Raw genomic sequence first — 26,016 nt, 5'->3', positions numbered from 1 at the left:
CTGCTTGCTTAAAGATGCAAAGGAAAGAGAAATGTTTAAAAATAGGCAACATTTATTCAGGGTAAGAAAATCCCCAAATGCACAGACCTTTGAATTAACCAAGTAATCAAGAAATTCCTTGGCCTTCTGTACTTTAATTTTCTAATTCAGCTGAACACAGCAGGAGCTTTCACTGCACTTTCTGGTTACAGCTCTCAGTTCTGTCCCAGAGGGAAGAAATCCTCCTAAGCATCCAGCAGTGCTTAGGGAACAAGGTGAATTCAGGGCACAAGAAAGCCTTTGAGGGAGCTCTGCAATGACTCCAACCCCTGAAACCGCAGGACTCCCAGCCCCAAGGCTCTCCAATGGACCTCACCAGGCTGCGGAGCTAGAGTCTAGCCTGCGTGTAGCATTCCCTGGAGGTGGTTAATGAAGCATGGATGTCACCTGCTAACATTTTGTCCCACTGAGCACCCAAAGCTGGAATGCCAGCATGCTTTCAAACTCATGTGAGAGTCCATGGGAACTAGCAACATTAAAAGCCTCAACATGTATGTTGAGAACCCAGTATTCCTCTACACTTTCCAAAATGAATCTGCCCACATCTAGAAAGGGAAATAATGTTTGCAGCAGTAGTATCATAAGAAGTAGCCTTGTAGGCAACATTAATTTACCAGCCCAAGGGAAATACTTTACACCAAACTTAGTAGCAAGTCTGTACCCCAAAAGAGATGGGGGATTTGGAAGGCCTCAGGCAAGTAGCCGCAATGGCAGAGCAGGTGGCTGCAAACAGCACCCCACCATTACAGAGCAATGCAGCACTGCAGGGCACACCACAGATCAGGTGGATGTGGCTGATAAGTATCTGAAATAAGGCATTGCCCGTAAGATTTTCCATTAATTATTACTGTTAGTTGTGGCTGAAGAAGGAGGATGTGGGGAGCTAAACATTTAAGAAGCTTTGGTTGACCCAGCTGGAGCTAATTACCTTGTTCAGGGGCTCCTTGCCCTCTGTGCTGATCACTTCTAACTCTGGTGCTCAGCCTTGGCTCCAAGCAATTTCTGTGCAGGGGAATGTCACAAAGATGGGGAAAAGTGATGGACTCAGTCCAGACAAAGGTAAGCTGAAATATTATTTTTGAATTGTTCTTTCCAGGCCAGGATTTCCCTTATGTCTTCTAGAACCGCACCCATTTTATGGGGCTGATTCTTCTCAATCCAGTGCCCTTGTTCCTTTACAGATTTCAAGGGAGACATGTAACTTAAAGTGCCTACATGCTGATGCCTAATGTAGGAGACAAGGACATAATGATTTTATTGGGGCAGTGTTATCTTGGAAAGCAGTGACATAGCTCCTCTGAAGTCTTGAAGAGGAGAAGGGCAGTATGGCAAGTATCTTCATTATTTAATGGGTCTTACTTAGTGAAATTGGTGCACCTCCTTCTGTTCTGGCCATTCTTTTATCAAGCTGCCTAAGTGAGGTATACTCTCGTACTTGATGAATTGGCTTTGGTGATATCGTTTCAGAGTTAGCTGACAAGTGTTAAAATGACTGGACTCTAATGCAATTCCTTAGGTAGTCACTATGTTCATTTTTATTGATTAAGTAGGTAATTTAAAGATAAATGTGAAGAAAATATTTTTATTTTATTATTTTAAAATTTTATTTATTGAGCGGTGATGGCATGTCACTATACTGGATATGTGCCCTCTGCACAACTCATTAAACTAAGTGGGTACCTCATGGCTGGTGACTTGAAAACTCCTGAACCTAGAGGTAAAAGTTGCTAGTACATGGCTGGCAGCCAGAAGCCCTCTTTATCTGGAAAATTGAGATATATCTAAACCATTCTTAATTTTCAAGACTATAATTCATCTTAATCTATTAATTGCAAAGATTCACAAAGATGTATCTGAGATATCTTGGATAACAGTAACACTTGGGTAAAGATGCTCTACTTTAGAATAAAATAGTCTCATGGAGATGAGACAGGCGCTGAAGTAATAGGATCCAGCAGGGGAACAGTGGTGAAATGTCTCGAAGGAATTAAAGGGTGAAGGAGTGTTCCTCTAAGAAGGTGACACAGCCGACAGCCCAGCTGAAGTGCCTCTACACCAATGCATGCAGCACGGGCAACAAACAGGAGGAGTTGGAAGCCACCATGCTGATAGAAGCTACAACCTAGTTGCCATTACTGAAACTTGGTGAGATGAATCCTATGGCTGGAGTGTGGCTATCGATGGCTACAGGCTGTTCAGAAGGGACAGGTGAGGAAGGAGAAGTGGAGGTGCTGCCCTCTACATCAAGAAATGGATAGAGTGTGAAGAGCTGTCTCTGAAGAACAGCCATGAGGAGACTGGAAGCTTATGGCTTAGAATTAGAGATCAAAGCAACAAAGGGAACCTTGTGGCTGATGTTTACTGATGGTCGCTCAATCAAGGGGAGCCTGTTGATGAAACCTTCTCACTCCACTACAGAAGGCATCACGCTCACAGGCTCTTGTCCTGCTGGGGGACTTCAACCACCCTGACATCTGCTGGAAAAGTGACATGGCGAGCTGTAGGCAGTCCAGGAGACTCTTGAAATGCTTTGAGGATAACTTTCTAAGCCAGGAAATAGACATCTCCTACCACAGGTGAGGGGATGCAATATGGACCTGATGGTCAGCAATGCAAGTGAGCTAATCAGTGGTGTAAAGATTGGAGGCAGCCTGGGCGCCAGTGATCATACACTGATGGAGTTCACAGTCCTGAGGGATGTGGATGAGGCAAAGAGTAAAGTCAGGGCCTCGAATTTTAGGAAAGAAAACTTCCAGCTATTTAAGGAGTTACCCAGTAGGACCCTCTGGGAAACTGCCCTCAGGAACAAGAGAGCAGAACAGAGCTGGCAGATCTTTTAAGAACGCTTTCCATAGAGTACAAGAGCTCTTGATCCTCAGGTGTAAGAGATCAGGCAAGGAAGGCAAGAGACTGGCATGGATGAGTCAAGACTTGCTGGTCAAACTAAAGGGCAAGAAGGAAGTGCACAGGCAGTGGAAGAAAGGACAGGTATCCTGGGAAGAGTGTAGGGATGCTGCTCAGTTTTGTATGGATCGAACCAGAAACTCCAAGGTACAGATGGAGCTGAATTTGCAAGGGATGCTGAAAATAATAAGAAGGGCTTCTACAGATATGTCAAACAGAAAAGGAAGCTCCAAGAAAGTGTACCTGTCTGATGAACGTGACTGGCAAAGTGATAAAAACAAACTAGGAGAAAGCTGAGGAACTCAACAACCTTTTTGCCTCAGTCTTCACTGGTAATCTCTCTTCCCACATCTCTTGAGTGGATGGACCACAAGACGGTGACTAGGGGAACAAAGTTCCTCCTCCTGTTAGAGTAAGTCAGGTTTGAGACCAGCTGAGGAAGCTGAACACACACAAGTCTATGGGACTTGATGAGATGCATTCCAGAGTCCTGAGGGAATGGGCTGATGTAGTTGCCAAGACACTCTCCATGATATTTGAAAAGTCATGGCAGTCAGGTGAAGTCCCTGGTGACTGGAAAAGGGAAACATTGCAACCATTTTTAAAAAGGGTAAAAAGGAGGACTCTGGGAAATACAAACCTATTAGCCTCGTCTCTGTGCCTGGAGAGATCGTCCTAGAAGCCATGCTAAAGCACATGGAGGACAGGGACGTGATTTGAGACAGACCACATGGCTTCACTAAGGGCAAGTCCTGCCTGATTAACATAGTGGCCTTCAATGGTGGAGTGACTACATCAGTGGACAAGGGAAGAGCTGCTTATGTCATCTGTCTGGACTTCTGTAAGGCCTTTGACATAGTCCCCTACAACATCCTCCCTCTAAATTGGAGAGATATGAATTTGAAGGATGGACTGTTCAGTGGCTAAGGAACAGTCGCATTCAGAGAGTAGTGGTCAACAACTCAATGTCCAGATGGAAGTCAGTGGTGAATGGTGTCCCCAAGGGGTCTGTATTGGGGCCAGTACAGTTTAATATCTTAATCAATGACATAGTGAGATCAAGTGCACCCTCAGCAAATTTGCAGGCAACATAAAGCTGAGTGGTACAGTTGACACATCTGAAGTATTGGACACCATTCAGAGGTACCTGGACAATCTTGAGAAGTCAGCCATTTGAATCTCATCAGATTCAACAAGGCCAAGTGCAAGGTCCTACCACTGGGTCAGAGCAACCCCCAGTATTAATATAGGCTGGGGAATTAAGTGATGGAGAGCAGCCCTGAGCAGAAGGACTTGGGAGTACTGGTGGATGAAAAGCTGGACATGACTCGGCAATGTGTGCTTCCAGCCCAGAAGGCCAATGGTATCCTGGGCTGCATCAAAAGAAGTGTGGCCAGCAAGTCAAGGGAGGTGATTCTGCCCCTCTGCCCCGCTCTGGTGAGACTCTACCTGGAGTGCTGCATCCAGCCCTGGAGCCTTCAGCACAGGATAGAGGAGGGACCCACAGAGGAGGGCCACAAAAATGATCAGAGGGCTAGAGCAGCTCTCCTGTGAAGAAAGGCTCAGAAAGTTGGTGTTGTTCAGCCTGGAGAAGGGAAGGCTCTGGGGAGACCTTATTGCAGCCTTTCAGTACTTAAAGGGGTGTTGTGGTTTTGTTTAGTGAGGGGGGCGGGGCCTAAGGTGGCAGCTTCTGTAGGAAAATGCTAGAAGTTGCTCCGCTTTGTTCAGTGGACTCGGCCGGGCCTAGGGCAGACCCACTGCTGGCCAAGGCCGAGCCGATTGGTAGCAGAATGTTCCATGATAACACCTCTGCGATAACGTATTTAAGAAGGGGAAAAGAGAAAAAAAAAAAGAGAAGAGAAGATGTGAAGAAGCTGAGCAGGGCCAGAGGTGCAGAGGGGGAGGGGCAGGCCTCATGGGCCTTGCAGGCCTCACCCTCTGGCCTCTTGCCAGGCAGCCGACTGGGCCCGACTCAGCCCAGCCCGGCTGCAAGAAGTGGAGAGGAGAAGAGATGGATGATGTGAAGAGATTCTGAGCGGCGTCTGCCAGCCTGTTGTGAAGAACTTCTCTTGTGAGAGGAATGGCTGCAGACGCCAAGGTCAGTTCAGAAGGAGGGGGAGGAGTAAAGTGGCTCCTGGCCAAGATTCCCCTGCAGCCTGTGGTGACGACCGTAGTGGAGCAGGTTGTCCCCCTGCAGCCTATGGAGGTCCATGGAGAAGCAGAGATCCACCTGGAGCCCGTGAAGGACCCCACATCAGGGGAGGTGGATGCCTGAAGGCGGCTGTGGCCCGTGGAGGGCCCGCTGGGACAGCCGTTCTGGAGAGACTGCACTCTGTGGAAGAGATGACCCACGCCAGAGCAGTTTCACGAAGGACTGTGGCGTATGCATGGGACCCCACAATGGAGCTGGGGAGGAATGTGAGTTCTTCCCCCAACCATGAAGCAGCGGCGTAAAACAACATGTGATGAACTGACTGCAACCCCCATTCCCTCTTCCCCCCTGTGCCGCTTGGGGCGGAAGGTAGTAGAGATAATGTTAAGCTTGGGAAGAGGGAGGGGTGGAGGGAGGTTATCTTGTTCTCTGTCTCATTATCCTGCTGTTTGTAGTAATAAATGAATAGTTTTCCCCAAGTCAAGTCTGTTTTGCCCGTGACGGTAACTTTAAGGATTTCTCCCTGTCCTTATCTCAAACCTCGAGCTATTTTTCCTTATATTTTCTCTCCCTGTTCTCTTGGAGGGTGGGGGGAGTGAGAGAGAGACTGAGTAGTCTGGTCCTGATCGGGGCTGAACTACGACAAGGGGGCTTATAATAATGATGGGGACAAACTTTTTTAGTAGGGCCTGTAGCAATAGGACAAGGTGTAATAGTTTTAAATTAAAAGAGTGTGAATTCAAACTGGATATAAGGAATAAATTTTTTACAATGAGGGTGGTGGCACACTGGCATAGGTTGCCCAGAGAGATGGTGGATGCCCTATCCCTGGAAACATTCAAGGCCAGGTTGGATGAGGCTCTGAGCAGCCTAGTCTGGTTGGAGATGTCCCAGCCTCTTGCAGGGGCGTTGGACTAAATGGTCTTTAAAGGTCCCTTCCAAACCAAACTTGTCTATGATTTTATGACTCTGTGATTCAAAGGTTGCACAGAGCTGCAGGATACCCCTTCCTCCTGTAGAGCCATGAGTAGTCCTTGTCCTTTTCTGCTACTGTCTTTTGCTGCTTCATGGCTCATATCGTACCACTGTCAGTTCATCTCAGCTCCCCATCCCCACTGTCCCACTCTCCTCCCAGTGCTGCTACTGGCACGAAAGTTGTTTGGCTATTGGTTTCAGCAGGAGTAGCACCAGGTGCAGCATCAGCCACAGCTTTGTCCCACCTTGTTCATGCATCTGGTCCCTAGTGCTGGTGACTCCTAGTTTACAGTCGGCTTCTCAGTAAACTCCCATGGTTGACTGTGTCTCTAAACAAAGGAGAAAAGTAAAATATGTAAGATAGCATTTCTGTGGAAAATTTTGAATTTCAACTTTCACATGTCATTAGCAGAGTAGAGGAAAAAGAGCCTGGACTGGTTGTCAAATTCACTTGAGTCTTCAAGACCAGGGCTGAGGGAATACAGGGTTTTATTCGTACACCAAGCAAATCACATCTAGGAGCCAGCAGGATGTGACAAACCTGGCAGCTAGCAATGCTGTCCTCAGGGTGCCACTTTGGAAGAAATCCTTGTGGGATTGGGTCCCCAGACAAATGAATGATGGTGCTTTGGGCAGCTGAGCAGACACAGAAGAGCTCATTGTCCTCTTTGCCCTTGATTGACCTTTCCTGGAGCCAAAGCAGCATGATGTAGTTTACAGCGGACTACGGATTTTCCTAAAAGATGTGTTTTGCCTTGCTGACCCAGTGCTGCAGTGCCCACCAGGGAGATCTGATGTGCCCTTTTCATTGAAAGCCAGAGCCAGAAACTGGTGGAGAACATCGAAGCCAATAGGTGTGAGGTCTTTGGAGGCCACTTTAGACTCTCTGGTTGCACAGTAAAGCAAAGGAGCCAGAGGCTGAGACTATGTTCCTAAACCTGCTTCAAAATCACCAGTAACTAGTTGGCAGATGATTATAGTGTGTGGCCTTTCTTCCATCAAACTAATGGAACTTTTGAAATTAATTAATAGGGTCCCAAAAATTCCCAGAGCCTTATTTTATTTTTAAATTAAAACATTTTTCAGTGAGATTGGAGATATAGGCCTAAATACTGCCCTCAGTTATACCCTCATATCCCCACTGAAGACAGCTGATTTCCCTGCTAACTGATGGCAGAATGTGACATGCACGGATCTGCATGTTCCCTCTCCGTAAGATGGAAAAATCTGCAGGAATGGTCATTTTTTATCTCTTAATATAAAACATGAATGTGACTCATTTGATTCCTCTTTAAACTATTTTATATTTACCGGTTTATATAGCTATTCTGGGCATCAGTGTCCTCAACAGTTACTTAAAAGCTAGACTTGCCAAAACCTGTCAATTATTGCTTCAGTCACAACTTGCACAGTCACTGAGACAGCAGCAGAGAAAGAATACATTTTAAACTCATTTGGATGTCAGAATTTCACAGTAGAAACCTGTTTCTGGTGATATCAGTGTCACCTTTTAAAGCAATACTGTGCAAGATAGTTTGAAAGAGACCCTGGGTGAGCAGCTCGTTGGACAAGGGAGGGTAGTGGTAGGCGTCATCAGGGGACTACGGTTGATGGCTGAGAAGTAGGGTTGCTTGCAGACAAGTAGGGTTGGTGCTAAGGAAAATGAGGTAGAAAAGTGCATCACAAGTGGGTCTCTTGGCATGTGGGTGGGTAGATCAGTCAACTCAAAAAAGAGCCACGTGTTGCTTAACTTGCAGCCCCTGGTATAAAGATACATATGTTGTTGGTCAACATTGAGAACCAGCCACACAAGAAGTGGGGCACCTGGTCTTTGAGCACTTTGAGGCGTGATGGATCTGGCAAAGCCATCAGTCCAGACAGCAATAAACAGCCAGCACTGAGGGATGAAGGCTGATATGCACACAGAGGCATGCGTGTCCCTGTGCGGTCCAGCTGTGAACCCCAGGGCCAGGACCAGGCCACTGTCACCATGAAGGGACCTCACAACCAGCTGCTCAGCGTACATGTGGAAGAGTACGCACTCTCTTAGAAATAGTACAAATCCCAGAAAGCTAACATCACTGATGGAGTGCTGATGGTGTAAATGAGGCCATAAACTATTCTAAAGGTGATATCTTTTCTACATAGATATTTTTAACTTGCTCAGTTAACTTTTTTATTCTGACATTATAGGAAACTGGTTTTGTACCATTGTGATTAGTTTCTCTCTGCAATCCTCTGTCATTTCAACCTCATGCACTTTCTGGACTGTGGTACCTGCAGGTGGCAGGTTACAGACCAACTCAGAGAATAAACACTATAAGGCAAAAAAGAGAGACTGTTTTTACCCATATTGCTTAAAACTAATGTTTCTCAAAGGTAAACCACAGATACAGTCAGTCTTAGGTTAGATCTAGAGCTGGGGGGAGGTTGGAGGTTGGGCAGGCACATCAAGGAGGTCCCATGCCTGCTATGCCTCTCCTGCAGCCTGCAGAGACCCCCAGCCAGCTTGAGCCCTGCTTGTGTTGCCTGTTAGACATGTTTCCCCTCTCTCCTCCCCTCCTGAAATCCCCATACAGACAAAAAAAAAAAACCCCCATACAGACAAAAAAAAACCTTTGTATGCTGCTTTGTTTTCTAGCTGGGGAGTTACATGTGAAAGCTATCAGTAACAGTCTTTCTCCTGGTTAGGTAAGGGACTATGCAGGACCAGCGGAACAGTTAAGTAAAGTGAATGTATGCACAGCCTTAGGTAGGAGATCAATATAGATCACATTATGTAGATATATACCCCTATGCTTACTAAGATGCTTAGACATTTAAAAGTGCAAACAATAATCAAACTTTTAAAACAGCTATTTAAGGGGGAAAAAAAAGCCTTTCTAGAAAGACCTCAACTAGTAACCAGTCCTAAAACAACATATATGAAGAAACTGGCAGCCATCCACTATTTGGGTAGCAGTATGAAGTAGTAAATCTCAACCCCCCTGCAATTCTTTGTCCTCAAGGAAACACTGCTATGAATGCGCACCAGGGAAATACTACAGCATTTGCCACTATGAATAAATAAAACTCACAAATCTAACAGTTATAAGACTCTTCACTTGCTTTTACTTTACATTGTAACACATCTTCTTTTATTGCCTTCCTATTTTTTTTTCTTTTGCTGAAATGTTTCCAGAGAGAGGAGATAAATGTTGATCAGAGCAAGGCAGATAGTGTTAAATATTTTTCCAGTGTAATAGAAAGAATATGTCACTCTCCTTAACACATGATTTTTCTTAAATGGTCAACATAGGGTTATTTTTTCAACAGAGAAAAGAAGCAAGACTTTTTCACTTTTCAAGGTGTATTTTTTGGTCCTGAGTTCAGTAAACTCAAACCTTTATTTTATTGACTAATGATCTATCTAGAAAATAAAAAAGCCTTTCTGAAAAAAAAATTAATTTTGCAATTGTTACAGCTTAATTCCAGCCAGCAACTAAGTACCATGCAGCTACTCACTCACTCTACTACCCCCCCCCCGCCTCGAGGGGGAACAGGAGAGAGAATTGGGAAAGAAAGGAAAACTTATGGGTTGAGATAAAGACAGTTTACTAGGACAGCAAAGGAAAATATAATATTTTAATAATAATAATAATAATAGACTATACAAACCGAATTGTGCACAATTTGTCACTGTCCAATGACCTGATGACCAATATAGCCCATCCTAAGCAGCGACCACAGAATGGAACCAAGAGGGACCTCAGAACGATCAAGAAAATTAGTTCCATTCCAGCTGAAACCAGGACAGCAGTCTGTCTATATGAGCTCAAAAATTTAATTGATTCAGTTCTTTTCCTGGATCAGCTCAGTATAGTTCAGTAGCATTCAGGATTAAGTGTCATGTCTTCTGACCAGCACTGGGCTTGTACAGATGTTCAAGTAGATGTAAGGCATCTCGGAACTGAGGTCAGCTTTACAGCTTTTTCAGAAAACAATAAGAAAAAGAACACCTGCATTACAAGAGATAATGTTGAAAAGAATTTGCCTTTGCAATTATCTTTGATAGAATGGGAAGAAGCAAATAGAAAATGGGCAGCAGGCATGCCTCGCTTCCTCCAAGGAGTTTATTACCAAGGAAATTATACTGAAGCTACTTTGATTTTACAAATAAGGCACCTCAGAAATTAACTCAATTTAAACTTCCTGTTTGGAGTTTGGTTACTGCGTAACTGTAGAATGAGATAACAGTTACTTCTTGTGGAAGGTACGTAAATGAGTTTGGATTTGCTCAAAACCTTTCCTGCTAGCAGGGATAGGCAGGTCTGCTCAGAAGAGACTTCCCACTCCTGTCCCACCATCTGCATTGCTGTGCAGGGACCTTGCAAGAGACAAGACATTACCCAGGGTCAGATAGGTCCCGTGGCACCACTAGGATGTCCGACAGGCAGCAAGAAAAGATGGACTGACATACACATCTCATTAAACCAGGTCTGCTTTGATTTCGTGGCAGGTAACTCTCCCTGATTTCAGCGGAAACAAGTCTTTGCTGCAACTGGACTCAGAGACAAGAATGCTTTTTTAAATTATTTCAAAGATTCCTGCTTCATTTACCCTTAGCTAGCCCATCTCAATAGCTTTATAAGCTGTTGTCAAAATCACTCCAATTTTTCTATAAATTCAGTAAGAAGCCCTGGGGGAGATGGCAAGGGGATGCTCCCAGGCATCATTCTGACACACAGCCAAATGCTAGGTCTCACTTATGAACCTGTCTAAGGCCGTTGGTGCATAACCCGTCAGGGCTCTGCTGCCCCACTTTGCCTCCTGGAGCTTGCTAACCATGGATGGTGAGAGCCCTTTGGGACACCAAACACGTGAGCTGGTAGGCAGAGGATTTTTTTTTATTACAGATTCCAACATATTGACCCCTAAAATGCAAGATAAGCAAATGCAGCTACACAAAGTAACCTCAGCCATAACCGCCTTGCTTTAGTCAAATCCTCCGCTGAAACCTCGAGAAGGAAAGGGAAAACGCAAGCTCACTGTCACCCTGACTCAAGGCTCGCCCTGTGGTAGTGTGGCTCTCCTGGGTTTCACTACATCTACCCAGAGAACAGCACCATGGTGCAGAGTAGGGCTGGAGTTGCTCTTGCAGCACAACTGCAAATCTCTATAGGGACATGCTCCACAGACTGGGGTTCCTTCCATCACACCTTTCTCTGGAATTATTAGGAAACAAAATAAAATAAAATCATCTGTGTTGTGTCAAATAATTGACCATATTGTCAGGTGGATGCAGTTCCAAAGACAGCATCCACCAGCACTAACAACAGTGACATTGCCACCCCATATTCTGGACTCTCCTCTTCCAAAGGGTGCAAATTGCAGTGTTACAGGCTGCTGCACAGAGATCTGTTCAGGGTAGCACCTTACTGATGTTACTGCTGAAACATTTCTAAGCCCATGGGAGTCCCTGTTTTTCTCTAGTAGAGAGTGTAGCAACAATCAAACAGTAGACAGGCTGTCAGAGGACTGAGAGAGTCACAGAGGATTCAAAATCTGTGGGTTTTTTCTATGTAACCATCAGCATAGTCAAATAAGAATAGAAACAAGAATGGGATCATATGGGATTCGAATCCTAGCAATTTACTAGAGAGTGTTCCAGGGGGAGCATAAAGGACAAAGGCATCAGAGAGATGGATTTGCCTAATGTTAATACAAAATGACAGCTCCCAGTTGATTTTAAAATTAAGCTGGAAAGTGTTCATTGCTTTTTTCCCTTGTTCTCCCATCACCACTTTTTTTTTCTCTCTTTCTTTGTATTTGGATGCTCCTTCAGTTCCAGGCTCTATGAAGAGATCCTGAAGTGATCTCCACTGCTTTCCTTACAGTGCATCCTAAACAGATCTGTGACCCTGAGCTTCAGACCTGGAGCCATCCTAACAGGATGTTAATGTTGTTCTCAGGATCACGTTTTTTATAAAATCTCCTTTTTGGTTGAGATGAGTGCCCTGGTGCAGCATCTACTACATTCCCCTAAGTCCTGTCTATCAAGGAGTATGGTGCATGTGCAGCAGTGTTTCCACCTCCATTCTCCTGCTCTCCTGAGCTCAGGTTTTGGTACACACTGCACGGAGTTGTTCTCCAGTTCACTGTTGGTCTGCAGCCTTCCCAAGCGAGCACAGGCAGATCTGTGATTCTTTGTCAAAACCAGGCAAAATTCTCAGCTTCACATGACTTGGATGAAACCATATGCCCTTGATAGTTTTGGTTCAGCTTTTAGCTTTTCAGCTTTTTAAAATCCTCAACTTAAAGTCAAGCTCAGCCTTCTGAGTGCATATTACACAGACTGACAATGCTGTTCAAACTGAGAACCTTAGAAAAATACATGTTTCCCGACAATGGGGTGGCATTGCAGAGGCCTTTACAGAGGACAGATCTGGATCTTATTTTCCTAAAAGTACAGAAGTGCCCAGATTCAAATATTTGTTTCTTTATAATAATTAAAACCACATGCAAAGTAGGTATTTAGTCTTGGATTATCGCTCGGCTCTGGTGGACTTCTGATTTACCAGGCGTTTTCACTCCTAACATAAAGCATTGAGAACTGACTTCTGTTTCTACCCAGGTATTTACTGCATTAAATTTATGCTTTAGGACCGTAATAATTACTAGCAGGATTACTATATATATGTACACCTATCTATGTATTTCAGAATACATCTAAGAAGCAGAAAGAAAAAGACGAGGGAAGAATTGTGTCATTTATCTGAACAAGAGCTAGTTAGAATGACCTAACTCAATTTGTAGAAGTCTGGATCTAATGCATGAAAGAATGCAATCTTCCTGAGAGAACCGAGAGCAGGTAAAGGATTTGTGGCAAAGATGAATTGTATAGAGCTAGAAACGCAAAAGTGGATGTCGATGCTTGGCAATGTTTTATCAAAAAGGCAATTAAAAATGACTCAGGGAACACGGTGATTTAGACCAAAGTGTCTCCTATTGCCTGTTGTTTGTGGAGCTGCAAAATGAGTGACTCTACAAGTTTGAGTTCTGAACGGTCATGTGCTCTAATTCTGCTTAAGGAAAACTAATCATATTCAACATAAGAGAAAAAGAGCTGCATGCAGTTGGAGATGACATGATATTTTGCATTAGAGGCAAAAATGAAGGGCCATTAAGTGTTAGACCTCTGTAATGAATTTCAATGAATACATTTCAAAGACATCTTCACAAAAGAATGTAGGAAGTGTTTATCTATATATACTGTTGAGAGAAAATTATTGTATTCAATTCAACCTCATATTCTGTACATGCAAAAATAAATACATATACCTTGACAGACTTCTCATTCTTTAAAATTGCTTTAATTGCTCTGGCCTACTAATGGACATAATTCCAAAATGGCAATCTAAAGATTTCATTGCAATTGTTGATCTCCAGTCATCTATGGTCCTCTGAACATAAGCTGTGATTTAAAATCTATGTGGATTCTTCAGTGCTGGTCATATCATCCAGTTCTACAACAGCTTATCAGCCACTCTAAATGTACTTAATGCACCTAAATTTTGTGTTAAAATTATATGCTTGTTTTTAGTTTCGGAGCTGGGGAGGTATTACTACTACTACTACTGCTACTTCTTCTTCTTCTTCTTCTTCTTATTATTATTATTATTATTGTTATTATTATTATTATTAATTTTATACTGGGAAAAAAAATTACTGAAATTGGGATCAATCACTACAGTGACTAGTTTGGTGGAGATGCTCCAGAAAAAAACAAGTGAGGTAATCAAATACAAAAGAAACATGTTAAAAATAATTGAAGGAACATGACACTTTACCAGCCCTAGCACTGGGAAGGGATGAAAAAAATTCTCCATGGAAGGTATCAGTGGACTGTGGGAAGTCAATGAGATATGGAAACCAACAAGGCCAAGAGCTCAAAACAAAGCCAAGACAGCTCTGTCACCCTGGGAATCCAGGGCTGCTGTGCTGGGTTGGGCAGAAGTTCAAGTTGCTTGCTACCCTTCCTCTGATGTGATGATGTCTATGGCAGTGTCATTACAAGCACATTTCTATAGGATTAAGTGTCCTTTCCAAGATATTTGCTGCTATTATTTCTGTTATCCTAAAAAAATCTTGATATCTGCAGAAATACTGATCCTTTTAAAAGTACTGTCCTCAGAGGTTTCCTTAGTCCTGTTTCCACCTTTAGTCTAGCTGAATATCTCTTTCTTCTCCCAGAGGCTGCAGCAAGCACAAGTGCTCTTATCTCCATTCAGCAAACTAATCACTGACTCCTGTACTGTTATCTTCCCCCTTCTTAGTCCTCTTTCTCGGTTAAGAAAACCCAGGCCTTTTGAGTACCCCCACTATCAGAGATTTTCAATGGTCTTAAATGAACACTACTTGAGCTGGCTGTTGTATTCCATCTGTATTAGCCACCCAACCCCCTTCAAGAATTCAGTTTGTTAGGTCTCATTGAAATCCCAGCCTCAGTGCAGACAGCAGAAATGCCACTGAGCTTTCTTCTGGCACTTATCATACAGTCAAGGTAATACCTTACAGAGGCACTTTCCCTGCATCCACTGCCTGACCTTTCTCCATCATATCAGACCTTCCTCTCTTTCCCTGTCTCATATACAAAGGCCTTGTTTGTTGACCTTGTCTCTGACAGATCTGCCTGATGCAGTCATCTCTCCTTTTATTTTAAAGCAAACAGCCAGGTATTTCCTGTTGTTCTGTCCCTGGTACTGCTGGGAAGAAACTCTCCTTAAATACACATTTTTCTCCTCGGAGTCTTGCCTCTCTCCTCCCCTTTGCCATGACTTGTACTTGCTGAAGGTCACACTGTGAGTGGTTATGAAAAGCCATGCCAGCTGGCCAGGTGTAAAAGCACGGGGGACAGCCTGGAGCTGAAACCTTCCTGCTGATGATGCCTTTGGCTCCATGCATGCCCATCTCCTGTGAGGCAGCTGAGGACATGATGCTTCATAGTCCTCTGATCTCTCCAGTCCAAATCAGGGCCTGGTCTGTGCTTGGTAGCAGTTCCTCCATATTTCCTTTCCTGCTTGTCCTCATCCACCATCTGTATCTGGCTCTACGTCTGGCTTTGCTGAGTATGATTTCTTTTCATTCTGTGCTTGTGCAGAGCTAAGAACCAAGTGGGCTCAGTGTCTGAGGTAGGCTCTAAGCCTGGCTGGGCTAATACTGCCACAGCTAGAAAGAGAAAAAAGGCAGAACAAAAGCTTATGACAAATAAAACACCATCCATGAAACAACCAGCCAAGTTCCTAGCTGCTCTGTTGTAGCTGAAGTTATATTTAGATCAGTGCAATCACACTAGGGACAAACATGATGCAGAGTCTAACTGGATCAGAGGGGAGGTCTCCTCAGTAGCTCCCTGGGTCTTACTCAAGCAGTGCTGTACAAATAGAAAAGACTTAGTGTGAGTGGAAATATGGAGAGTAAGCAGCAGGAAATCTGGGCTTTTATCTTAGATCAGCCACTAACAAAACATATCACTTTGGGTAACACCTTCCATCTCTTTTTCCCCTTACACCTTTATCTGGTCTCCATGTAAATTCCTCCACACAAGGATTCATTCTTAAAACCGTACACCACTACACACAACAGTCAAGGGTTGCCCAGATTAACAAAGAACCTCCGAAACAGTATATTACCTGTCCCACAGGATTTGATGGTCCTTTTGATGGACCTTCTCATGATTCTTTTGATTTGTGATTTGAAAGGCTGGTATGACATGAGAAAACAAGACAGCCATGCCTACCGAGGAGTTAAACAGGGACCAAATGTGTTTAAGATCCATGGCAGCTGGACAGGGTGGCCAGTGGGACACAGCACCCAGGGTGTCCCTGCCAGGGTGCACCAGCACGCTGAAGGAAAGAGGACTTGCTGCTGGAGCCAAAAATGCTCTCCAGTGCACTGGCACACAATGGCCCCAGGTGAGGGAAAGGATGGGCCTGCTGATCTTTTTTTTTCGTTTATTGTGAAGGAAACAAAACCCAGGAAGATCTCAATTTGCAACTAAAAGATCAAAAACATTACACATAAATAACACAGATCAAATGCATACTGATCTACCAGCCACAATATGAAAAGCAAATAGTACAGGACTAGGAATGTGTGATATTGCAGCATTTTTATACCACCTATATGCCAAAAGTATATTTTAAACAAAGGATTAAAAGAAAAAAAAAAAAAGAAAAGCAAAAAAACCCAAGCTCAGCAACCTGAGAGGACAGTCTTGGGCTCAGTTAACCAATTTAAACTTAGTCATCCATATTTCTCTACCTAGATGTAAACCAAGGGGCTCCAAACAGCCTGATCTCATAAAAATACAGTGAAGGAAAACGATAGAGAAATAATCTTTTCAACATGGTCTCAACAATACAGCACAACATAATCACACCTGATGTGAATAATGGTCCTTTCTGCAGCTCCGTCCCCTTGTGACTCCGTGGTGCCATGCTGCTTCACTCCATGTGAGGCAATTACTAGAGACTTTACTTTGCTCCAGCTTCTTTCTGCTGAGAACCTAGAAAGAAACAGAATTACAGTTTTGTCTGTTTTTCCATAATACTCCGGATCACAAAGATTTCTCAGTTCCACAGAGTTCTTTTTACTGTCTACTCAGAAAGAAGTAACTATATTTTTTTTCTCATCCCAAAATTATATATAGACTGCTGGACTGGAGAGCAAAGTGAGGATTTTGAGGTGGTAGTAGAGCTATTGAGAGCAGTTTCCAAGACCCAGAGATTCTTTGTTTTTTGAAGACATTTTTGTGAGAGATACCTTATTGCTAAGTGTCTGTTTCACAGCAGAGGTACCAAGTATGTCTATACGGATATGCTGTATAGCTCCTGAGCATATTTTTTTTGTCTTCAGATATACTAAATTTGTGTGCAGACCATATGGCTCTTTCCATGTTAAGCCCAACCACATGGCAAGGGACTTCTCTAGTGCCAACAGCAATGTTGTAGGCTGTTGACATGTGCAGTGCTATACTAAAGCCTAATCAACAGTCTCCACCAAGATGAAGGAAGGTGACTCTCCAACTGTTACAATCAGCTTTCCTAACTGCTTCAAGCAATTAATTCAGAAGACTTTTGGACTAAATCAACATGAAGGAATCCTTCCACCTGACTTCTCATAATATGCTTCTCCTATGACAGCTCAGAGACATGGGAAAGTGTATATGGCTCGGCAGGCTCCCCACAAAGGAAAGTTTACCAGCTCCTCTTCACATATCAGGGCACTGAGATTGCACAAGGAGTTGCTGTTTGCTGACTAAGTTTTCATGCATCCTTTTGCATTCTTAGGTTCTGCTTTAAATAGGTAGCTGAGAAGTAAACACTTCTTAGTAGAGGTGAAGCGAGAGGTAGGCAGAACAAAGAGCGCTTCTGGAAGTCTGATTCATCTCTAAAGCTAGGCCAGGTAGCAATGTGAAGGGGGACTGGTGGAGCAAGTGAATGGTCTGTCTTCTGTACTAGATGGTCACATGAGCTTTGCATATTTAGGAGATGCTTCCGTGCAAGACTTGAGTCCCGGCTACCTTTTGCACCCTTCTGGCACAATGTGGACTGCTGGGGTGCCTACTCTTGATCACTTGCTCCTTGCACCCAGAGAGCCAGAACTCGAGCTGTGAAATGAAAACCAGAAGCTTAAAGGTATGGACTTGAAGGCTTGTTAAAACACTGTCCAGTACCTGAGTGCAGGCTGATCTGTCAGTGTAGAAACAGCCGCAATTATTTATGTCTCATCCAGGGATGGGATTGCTGCAAGATACATTGATGCCTGGCAGTGATACTGATTTGCAGCTGTTGAAATTAGTCCTGGGGCATTGGGCCATACCAGGGTCACTGGAAGACATGGCTCCCCAGGCATGAGCCCCCAGGCATGGTCACTGACAGGACCGGTGGTGGTGGTGGCATACTCCTCACACTCTTCCAGCTTTCAATGGGTTCCCATTTGTCTGGCTGTTGAGTATCTGGGGGCTTGGGACAGTTGAATGATGTTTGAAAAATTTTTGTAAATGCTTGAAAAGAATGATCATTGTTGAGATGAATAAGGTTTGCATAGGTGGACGTTTTTTTGTGTGTATGTGTGTGGACTTGTTTGGAGGCTCCTTGAAGTAAATTAGGCTGACTTAGGCTTGGATGCAATGCTTTAAAATCTGGGTCTCATTTTCTCACTATGTGCCCTATTTGGGTGAACATTTTTCAAGTGAGAGGTTCATCTGCCTGTGTAGAACTGTGTGTAAAATCTAGATTAAGGTCTGGACATAGTATGCTTTGTAGTGTCTCTTGAGAATTTTCTGTCCAATGGCTTCTGATTTCTTTGGTTTATTATTAACTGCATGCATATGGAAAAAAATGTATGTCTAAAAAACCAATGATCTGGAGGTTTTGTCTTGTCAATTATGTAATGATTTATCTACCCAGAACTGGAATGATAAAAACTGAATACACACATACCTCACATCCTCATCATTACAACACTGCCCGCCCCAACCGCTATTACTGAGGGAGAGAGACAAAAGGAACCCCACTGCTGCAATCCTGCCTAAAGACACCTCCCTCATTACAGTCAGCTTCATCTTTCAACCCTTTTCCATCATTCCTAGGAACGAGTAACTTGCAACACTGGTATATATTTTACCACATTTAGTAATGATTTTAGATTACATTGTAACTCACATATGTTTTCGTTAGACTGGGAGATTATATTTTACCCCTCCAAAAGCTAGCCAACACTCTGGCCTTTGCTAACGTATGCTTTCTTTTATGATTTTATTATATGACATCTGTTTCTTTTCTGTTTCTTTGTTTCTCCAATCAAATTATGTTTAGATATCACATTCCCAGAGACTCAATCCTATTTCCGAGTGGAAAGAAATGGGTCATTACCAAAACCATGATCTCTTTGATTAGTTTTGACAACCAGAGCTAGCGTATGCTTTTGGATAGAGACGTGGCACTTGGTATCACCAGGGCTCTTTAGATGCACTGATAGCAGTCCTTACTGATTTTAATCTCTGGGGAGATATTAGCCATCTTATCCCTTAGCCAGAAGTTCCAGATCCACCAGGAAACTCAGCTTTTATCTATCCAGTATTTAGATGGCTGCATTTTTCTTTAATTGCTCAGGATCAAGAGCCTAACTGAGCTCGCCTGCTCTCTGTCTCAGCCTTAGCTCATCAAATCTGTGCAACACAAATGTCTCTGTCCCCTATCTCAACTGGGTGCTCTTGGAGCCTTTCAGGATTCAAGTCCCCACACTTACCTCTTTCAATTAAACACATAATCAATAATAGCTAACAATCATTCTGATACATTTCAAATTCTTATAACCCATGTATTAACTAAAATAACTAGAGATGCTAGCCACTGCATAGTGGTAACCCTCTGGCCATGTTCAATCCATTCTCCTGTTGTCAGCTGTTCTAAGCAAGAATGATCGAAACTTGTGTGACATATTTCCTTGACAAAACATGTAATTCTGTATCTCATCTCTATTTGACTTCTGGGACTGGGGGAATGGCTCAATTATAGTCAGTAGTTTGTGTCCGTTTTAGGAGACATCCTCACACTACAGCAGCTCTTCCTTTTCTGGAAGAAAAGAAGTATTTTCCTAGTACCGTTTGCAGATAGAGTTTCAAAGAGCATTGTTTTTCTCAAAGGAACATAGTTTCTTGGATCCCAAATAATCTTTACTTTTCTTTTCTTCTCTTTTCTTCTCTGTTCTTCTCTTTTCTTTTTTCTTTTCTTTTCTCACAACTACAAATCCCCACTGAAGCTAAGATTACCTTCTAGCACACAAGCATTCTGTTTTATTCATATTTTTGTTGACTAGAATGGCAGTATGGGACAACTTCTATCACAGAAGCAGCAAATAGTCATGACAAAGAAATGTAAGTTGAATATTTTGGTACCATTTTTCATTGAACTACAGGAGAGAGACTAGTGATTACCTTGTCTTAACAAGGCTTCCTTGCTTGAAAGTCCTGCTTTGCAAACATAAGTAGCCTTTGTCAGATATTATAATGTCAAGTTTTCTACGTTTAGTAATAATAGCTGTAATATGCATGATCACATATTTAGTTATATTGCCTTTGATGGTGGAAACAATCATGCCTACGTTATTTAGCTTTTTCCAAAAGACATCTACAGTGACTCCACTTTTCATGTCCCACCACCAGTCTGGTCTCATTTCCAGCTGTATCTCTGGCAGTTACAAGCCATATTTCATTTGAGATTGTTTTTCAAGTTGATTGATACATATATGAAATCTTTTCTTGGATTTTGTTCTACAGCTATTGTCAAATGCCATACCAAGTACTTTTGCAATTGTAACAGCCAGATCTCTCCCAGCATTGCGTTCAAACAGGGAAATATAAATCTTCAGAGAAAATTAAATCCCTTCAGTGTTGGATAACGTTTGTGAAGCTCATTTTGGTCATCATGATGAACATTACATGATCAGTCTCCACTGACATTGACCTCTCAGAAATAAAGTTCTAAAACCTGTTACATGTGATGACTAAGCACCCTTGCCTATGTAAGCATACTGACTTCCACTTTTTACTGATACCTATGGCATACACGTTAAAACTCTCCAGATACAACCTTACAGAGGTATGAGCATAGCACCAGCACACTCTTTGGAAGCACCTGTGAATAAGACAGAGTCAGCTTAGAGTGAGACCTCAGTAATTATCTCAGTGTTGCAAAACACTTCTTAAGGTTTGCCTTCGTGCCTCTTTGATATCCTTGATCAAAATATCCTTGTTCAGAAAAAAAAAAAAAGACTCATCTGTATGTTTTCAGCTGTATTAGTCACCTCTGCTATCTGTGCTTTCCTTGCCATGCTCACATCACATTTTCTAGCACTGTGGAGACACGTTCCCATCCTGTCATTGCCAAATGATCCATTTGAGAAGCCTGACAAGGCAGGCAGTGCAGTCCTGGGGCAGGTTACTGAAAGATACTGGTGAATCTCCATCCTTGCAGATTTTCAAGACTGGAGTAGACAAAGCCATGGCAGACCTGATCTAGTGCTCATGAAAGTCCTGCTTTGAGCAGAAGGCTGGACTAAATGTCTCCTCCTAGCCAGCATTTCTGTAAATCTAGTATAATCTAATGGTCCATTCACCCAGAGGTGTGATACTGGAGAATACTTTTTAGAGCATTTTCTGTGAGCTAATTGTGCTGTTTTCATCCTCTCTGCAAATCTTGGAAATTTTTTGAAGCTATATAATCCATTGTAACCTCCTTTTTTAAATGCTGAGCACTGTCTTGACTTGCATACTGTGCAGTAGTGTATTCGGCTCAGTGCTAGTTTTCATAGATTCCAGATTTGATCTTAGCGACTCTTTCTGCCACTTGTCTTTTTTTTTTTTTTTTGTGCTGTTTTGGATCCCCCAGCACTCACATGGTACAGAACTCTCTGCTTTCCCTCAGCTTCAGGCGGAAGCAGCCAACTACATTTGCCTGGCAAATTCTGACTGTCTTGTCAAAAGTTATTTCTAGGTCCTCTGGTTGCTCCCCAGAACGTCTGGCACAAGGACCTCATCCCTAATCAGGGGTGCAATTAGCCCCTCCAGCCCAACCGCAAGATTGCCCCCTCCGGGTTCAATGATTCTGAAGACTTCTGTTTTCTCCCTGTCTTCCTTTTGTTTCTATTTAAAAACATACAAGCCATATGCTGAAGAGAAAGCCAATACATTTGTACAGAGTGCAGGATTCCTCAAATTTACGTGTGACAGTTTCATAGTTAGACCTCTCTGCATGAGTTAACTGAAAGTCTGAGAAACACTGATTGCCAGAAATAAAGCTGCTTTCTGATGATCTGCCCCCTTGTTGGCGGTTACAGCTTGCAGACACAGGGGAAAGTCCTGTGTAAACCATCTCCAGTTCTTCTTGCCACATCCAGCAAGTTCACGATGTGGTTTTTAACTGCTCCCCTCTGACACTCAGGATTTTTTTCTGAGGTTGTTTTTACAGGTAGTGGCAGATATTGTTCAGCAACTGGCCAGAATCAAGGCATCTACAGACTTCTGCTTCATTTGGCCCAGTGAGTGATGCAGGAGCTGGTCCCATGGGTGCATTTCAGAGCGCCTTGGAGGTGCTGCCTTCCACAGGGAAATACCCCAGCCAGTCAGAGGGTAGCTGAGCTTGCCCTTTTGCCAATTCCACAATGGCTTTTCTCAAGTAAAGGAGGTTAGGAACCAATTGACAACTGGCAAAGTCCCCTGACAGCCAGGCTCCTGAGGCAAGAAGGAAACTTCCAAGGCTGAGACTTGAGCATCCTCTATGCCTCAGAAAGTCCCTTTATGAAACCTGGTTTCAACTACCTTTGCCTGTCCTTATGGTTAGTTACTCAACCGAGTAATTCCCTTACTATGGCTGCAGAAATACTGAGTAAAAGTAATATTTTATGTCTGAGGTGATTTAAACTTTTTTTTTTGCTTGTTGTTGCAGGGTTTGGGTTTGTTTTTTTTTTTTCTGTTTAGATTTTGGATTATGTTGTCAAACTAGGTCTGAAAAGAATCTCATGACCTTGTTTGGCTTTTCTGGTAGAAATGTCTCTTTATAATGAAGTTTTAATTGCTTTATGCTATCCTTGGTCAAATCAAGTATTTTTTAAGTCCTTTTGGCCCTGGAATTTATTCTACAGATCTGATCTTGGTGCGTCTCAGTTCTTAGATTTTTCCTTATTCAAATCACCATCTTTACTTTTTGCTGGCCAAATAACTGCAACATATTACTTCTGATTCATTACTCAGCTGAATGCCAGGAGTCTCCCTATAGCTGGCATACTGTGCATGTTAATAAGGCAGCATACTCTAATGGTAGCATTCATGTATACTGACCTGCAGCCTCTGATGACAGTTGGACTTTACAAAAACTGCATTATCTGCATTATTGCTTAGTATAATGTGTCATCAAGAAAAGGAAATGGGTCCACAAGTAGTGAGATTGAAAAGTCCATAGCTCCTCTGCTCTTTTTTGTTTACACAAGACAAGAATTAATTTTGCCTAGTGGTATACTTAGATTCAGATCAGTCTGCTACCGTGTTGAGCAAGCACACTTTCATTACTCCATCATCCGTTTTTCTTCCAAAGATATTTTTTAAAGCCTTGAAAACATAAAGTATCAAACTGTTGAGATTCTACTAAATGATAAAACACATGGGCCTGATTCATTGCTAGTGTCAAATAAATGATCTATGGAATTACATCAGAGATCATCTCAGGTCCTTATGTCATTACAGTGATTACATCCTAGTTTTACCAGAATTAAAATAAAATTGGAAGCCTAAACTATATTTTTATAAAACATAACTGCTTTACTCATTTTTATGAGATGTGTCCTCTAGCTTGCAGTACACTACAGGGTAGTTATTTTACAGATAATCAAGATGTTCTTCTGCCTACATTAGCGTTCTTTTCTTAAGATTAGCCGACATATTTGCAGCTGTACCTAAGGGTCTTCATTACAACAGGAAAAGGTTCTATAAATCAATGAATAAAGTAACTACTTCAGGGTTTATTTTATTTTATCTTCTTTTATTTTATTTTTGAAGGCATACTTTAACTAGAAATGTGATAACAAGCACATATGCAAAAGCATATTGAGAGAGTACTTTACCATGAATATTTTAAGGAATGCAAGGAGTTCTGGCATAGCCAAAATGGCAAATATGCATATTATGCATACATCATAGTGTATATATATGTTTATATAACCTGAATTAATTCTTTAAAGAAAGAGTGGAAATCATCGCACTGCGTGATCACATTGATTGGTTATTTTACTTGATGGTCATTTAAAACTGAATAATACCCCAAAATAATTCAATTTTAAAGTAATATATCTAATCATGGAAAAACTATTCCAAAATAATTTTCTTTTTCAGTTGGTAAGGATTAAATAACAAAGTCTGTATTCTTTATTGCTGATTTTTACTATTAAACCAACTACATATAAGCAGTGCTGATTGCAATATAAAGAATTATTCTCCTGGGTCCTACTTGTATTCATTCTCATTCCACACTTTAAAAACCCATTCATCAATTACTCTGCAGTGGCACCAGAGCTTAGCATGTGCATATTATCTTTTGCTCATATTCCAGTGCAGTCTGCTGGAGAAGAAGAGAGAGATTGCAAGTGTGCATAGCGTGTGTGACTCTGCTGCCACACACACACACACGCATACACACAGGTCTGTGTATACATTCATAGCACATCGCACGTAATTGCCAAGAAACCCTTCACAGGGGGTGGATATAACAGTCTTCGCTCCCCACTCCCCAGAATCTCTTGTAATGTTTGGAGTCTTAAACCAAACCAATCTTGTAAAGAGCTAGGTGAGCATCAGCGCCAGGAGTTTTTTGATATGCAGCATAAGTGAAACACTGCATAATATAAAATGATGGCGCTATTAATCCTATAGCACTGGTGATTCCCAGCCCCCTCCACTCTTGATACCAACGCCATTGTCTCTGGCTCTAAACTTCATCAGTATGCAAACGGAGTGTCACTATGATGGGTGGTAACTTGGTTGGATGCACTTTCTACGTTTCTGGCAAATGAGTATAATTATTTTCAGAGCTGCGGGCAACTCATGCATGTTTTATCCTCCATCTGGACCTGCATGGTACACAATAGTGATAAAAGATGATTTCCCCCCTTGGATGTTCATAGGCCATCATTGACACCGTCCTGATGAAATGGTCATGTATCCCCTAGCACTTCTATATCTGCCACAGCTTGACAACAAAATTATTTCCCTATAGTACTAAAACACTTCAAATATTCAAGCCCTCTGTGCATATATTTGTGTTTTGAAGCATTCAGAGTTAACGTAATGTGGTAATTTATAAACTGACAAATTAACTATGCAGAAATCTGAGCGGGGCCTTATGAGGTCTGCAAAGCAGCAGAAAAGAAAGCAAAAGCTTTTTACACTCTATAATAATAATCTTATCAAGTGTCAGAGGCAGGTTTTAGTCTCCCATTGTTAGTGCTTTTCAATCCTGGGCTTAGTTACTGTATGCTGAAGCTGAGATGCTTTAAATTAAACTATTACAGCTCACCACAAACTGTACAGTCATTGCTTGAGCAAAAGGGGGAAAGATGTACTTCTATCGCTGACCATTCAGAAGGGAAAAAGATGAAGGCAAAAAGGCTAAAATAGAGTTTACCAAAACTAGACGTTCATGTCTGTGATAGAAAATAAAGTCCATCTGAGCAAGAAGAATTAGTATTTGCAAAGCTGAGATTTCTCACGAGGAGGAGAACAAAAGAAAGATCAGCTTCCTTTGTTTCTTTGTTATAAAATAATTTTAATCATTAAAATCCATCACTGTGATCGCCTTCCTTAGTAAGCACAGGCTGTCCTTACAGGCTCGCCTGTAAATAGCCAAACACCAGGATTTGCATTGCCTGAACCAGCCAGGGTGAAGGACACCATTCTCACTTCTACTGCAGGAGCCTAATTCCCACCGAAAGAAATTAAAGACTAATTTTGTGGGACCCCAGGAGATGACTTGGTGTCTTCTACTGCCCTGTCTGTCTGGCGTGGCCAGGTCCAATGGGTATCCTCATCAGGCATGGGCAAGTGGGGTGCATGGGCAATGTGGGGTGCACAGGTGAGGCACCCCTGGGGTATCCCCATGTCCGGCTGTGCTGCCCGTGCCACCACCCTGCACGGGGCCGCCGGCATCAGCGCTTCTCATCACGGTTGTGCCAGGGTTGCCATGGCAACAGTGTAATAGGTTTGCCCTTACTCATTCCCAGAGGCCACATCGAAGCACGATGCAAAATTTGCTGGAGTCTGAATTCCTTTCAAGTCATGGCTCATGTGTCAGGAAACAAGTCAGTGTGCAGACAGTGGTAAACACAGGGACGGAAGGAAACCTTTACTGTCCCGT

The sequence above is a fragment of the Chlamydotis macqueenii genome, chromosome Z (genome assembly GCF_036417535.1).
Source record: "Chlamydotis macqueenii isolate bChlMac1 chromosome Z, bChlMac1.mat, whole genome shotgun sequence".
Taxonomy (NCBI): Eukaryota; Metazoa; Chordata; class Aves; order Otidiformes; family Otididae; genus Chlamydotis; species Chlamydotis macqueenii.
This window is presented reverse-complemented; position numbering follows the sequence as displayed.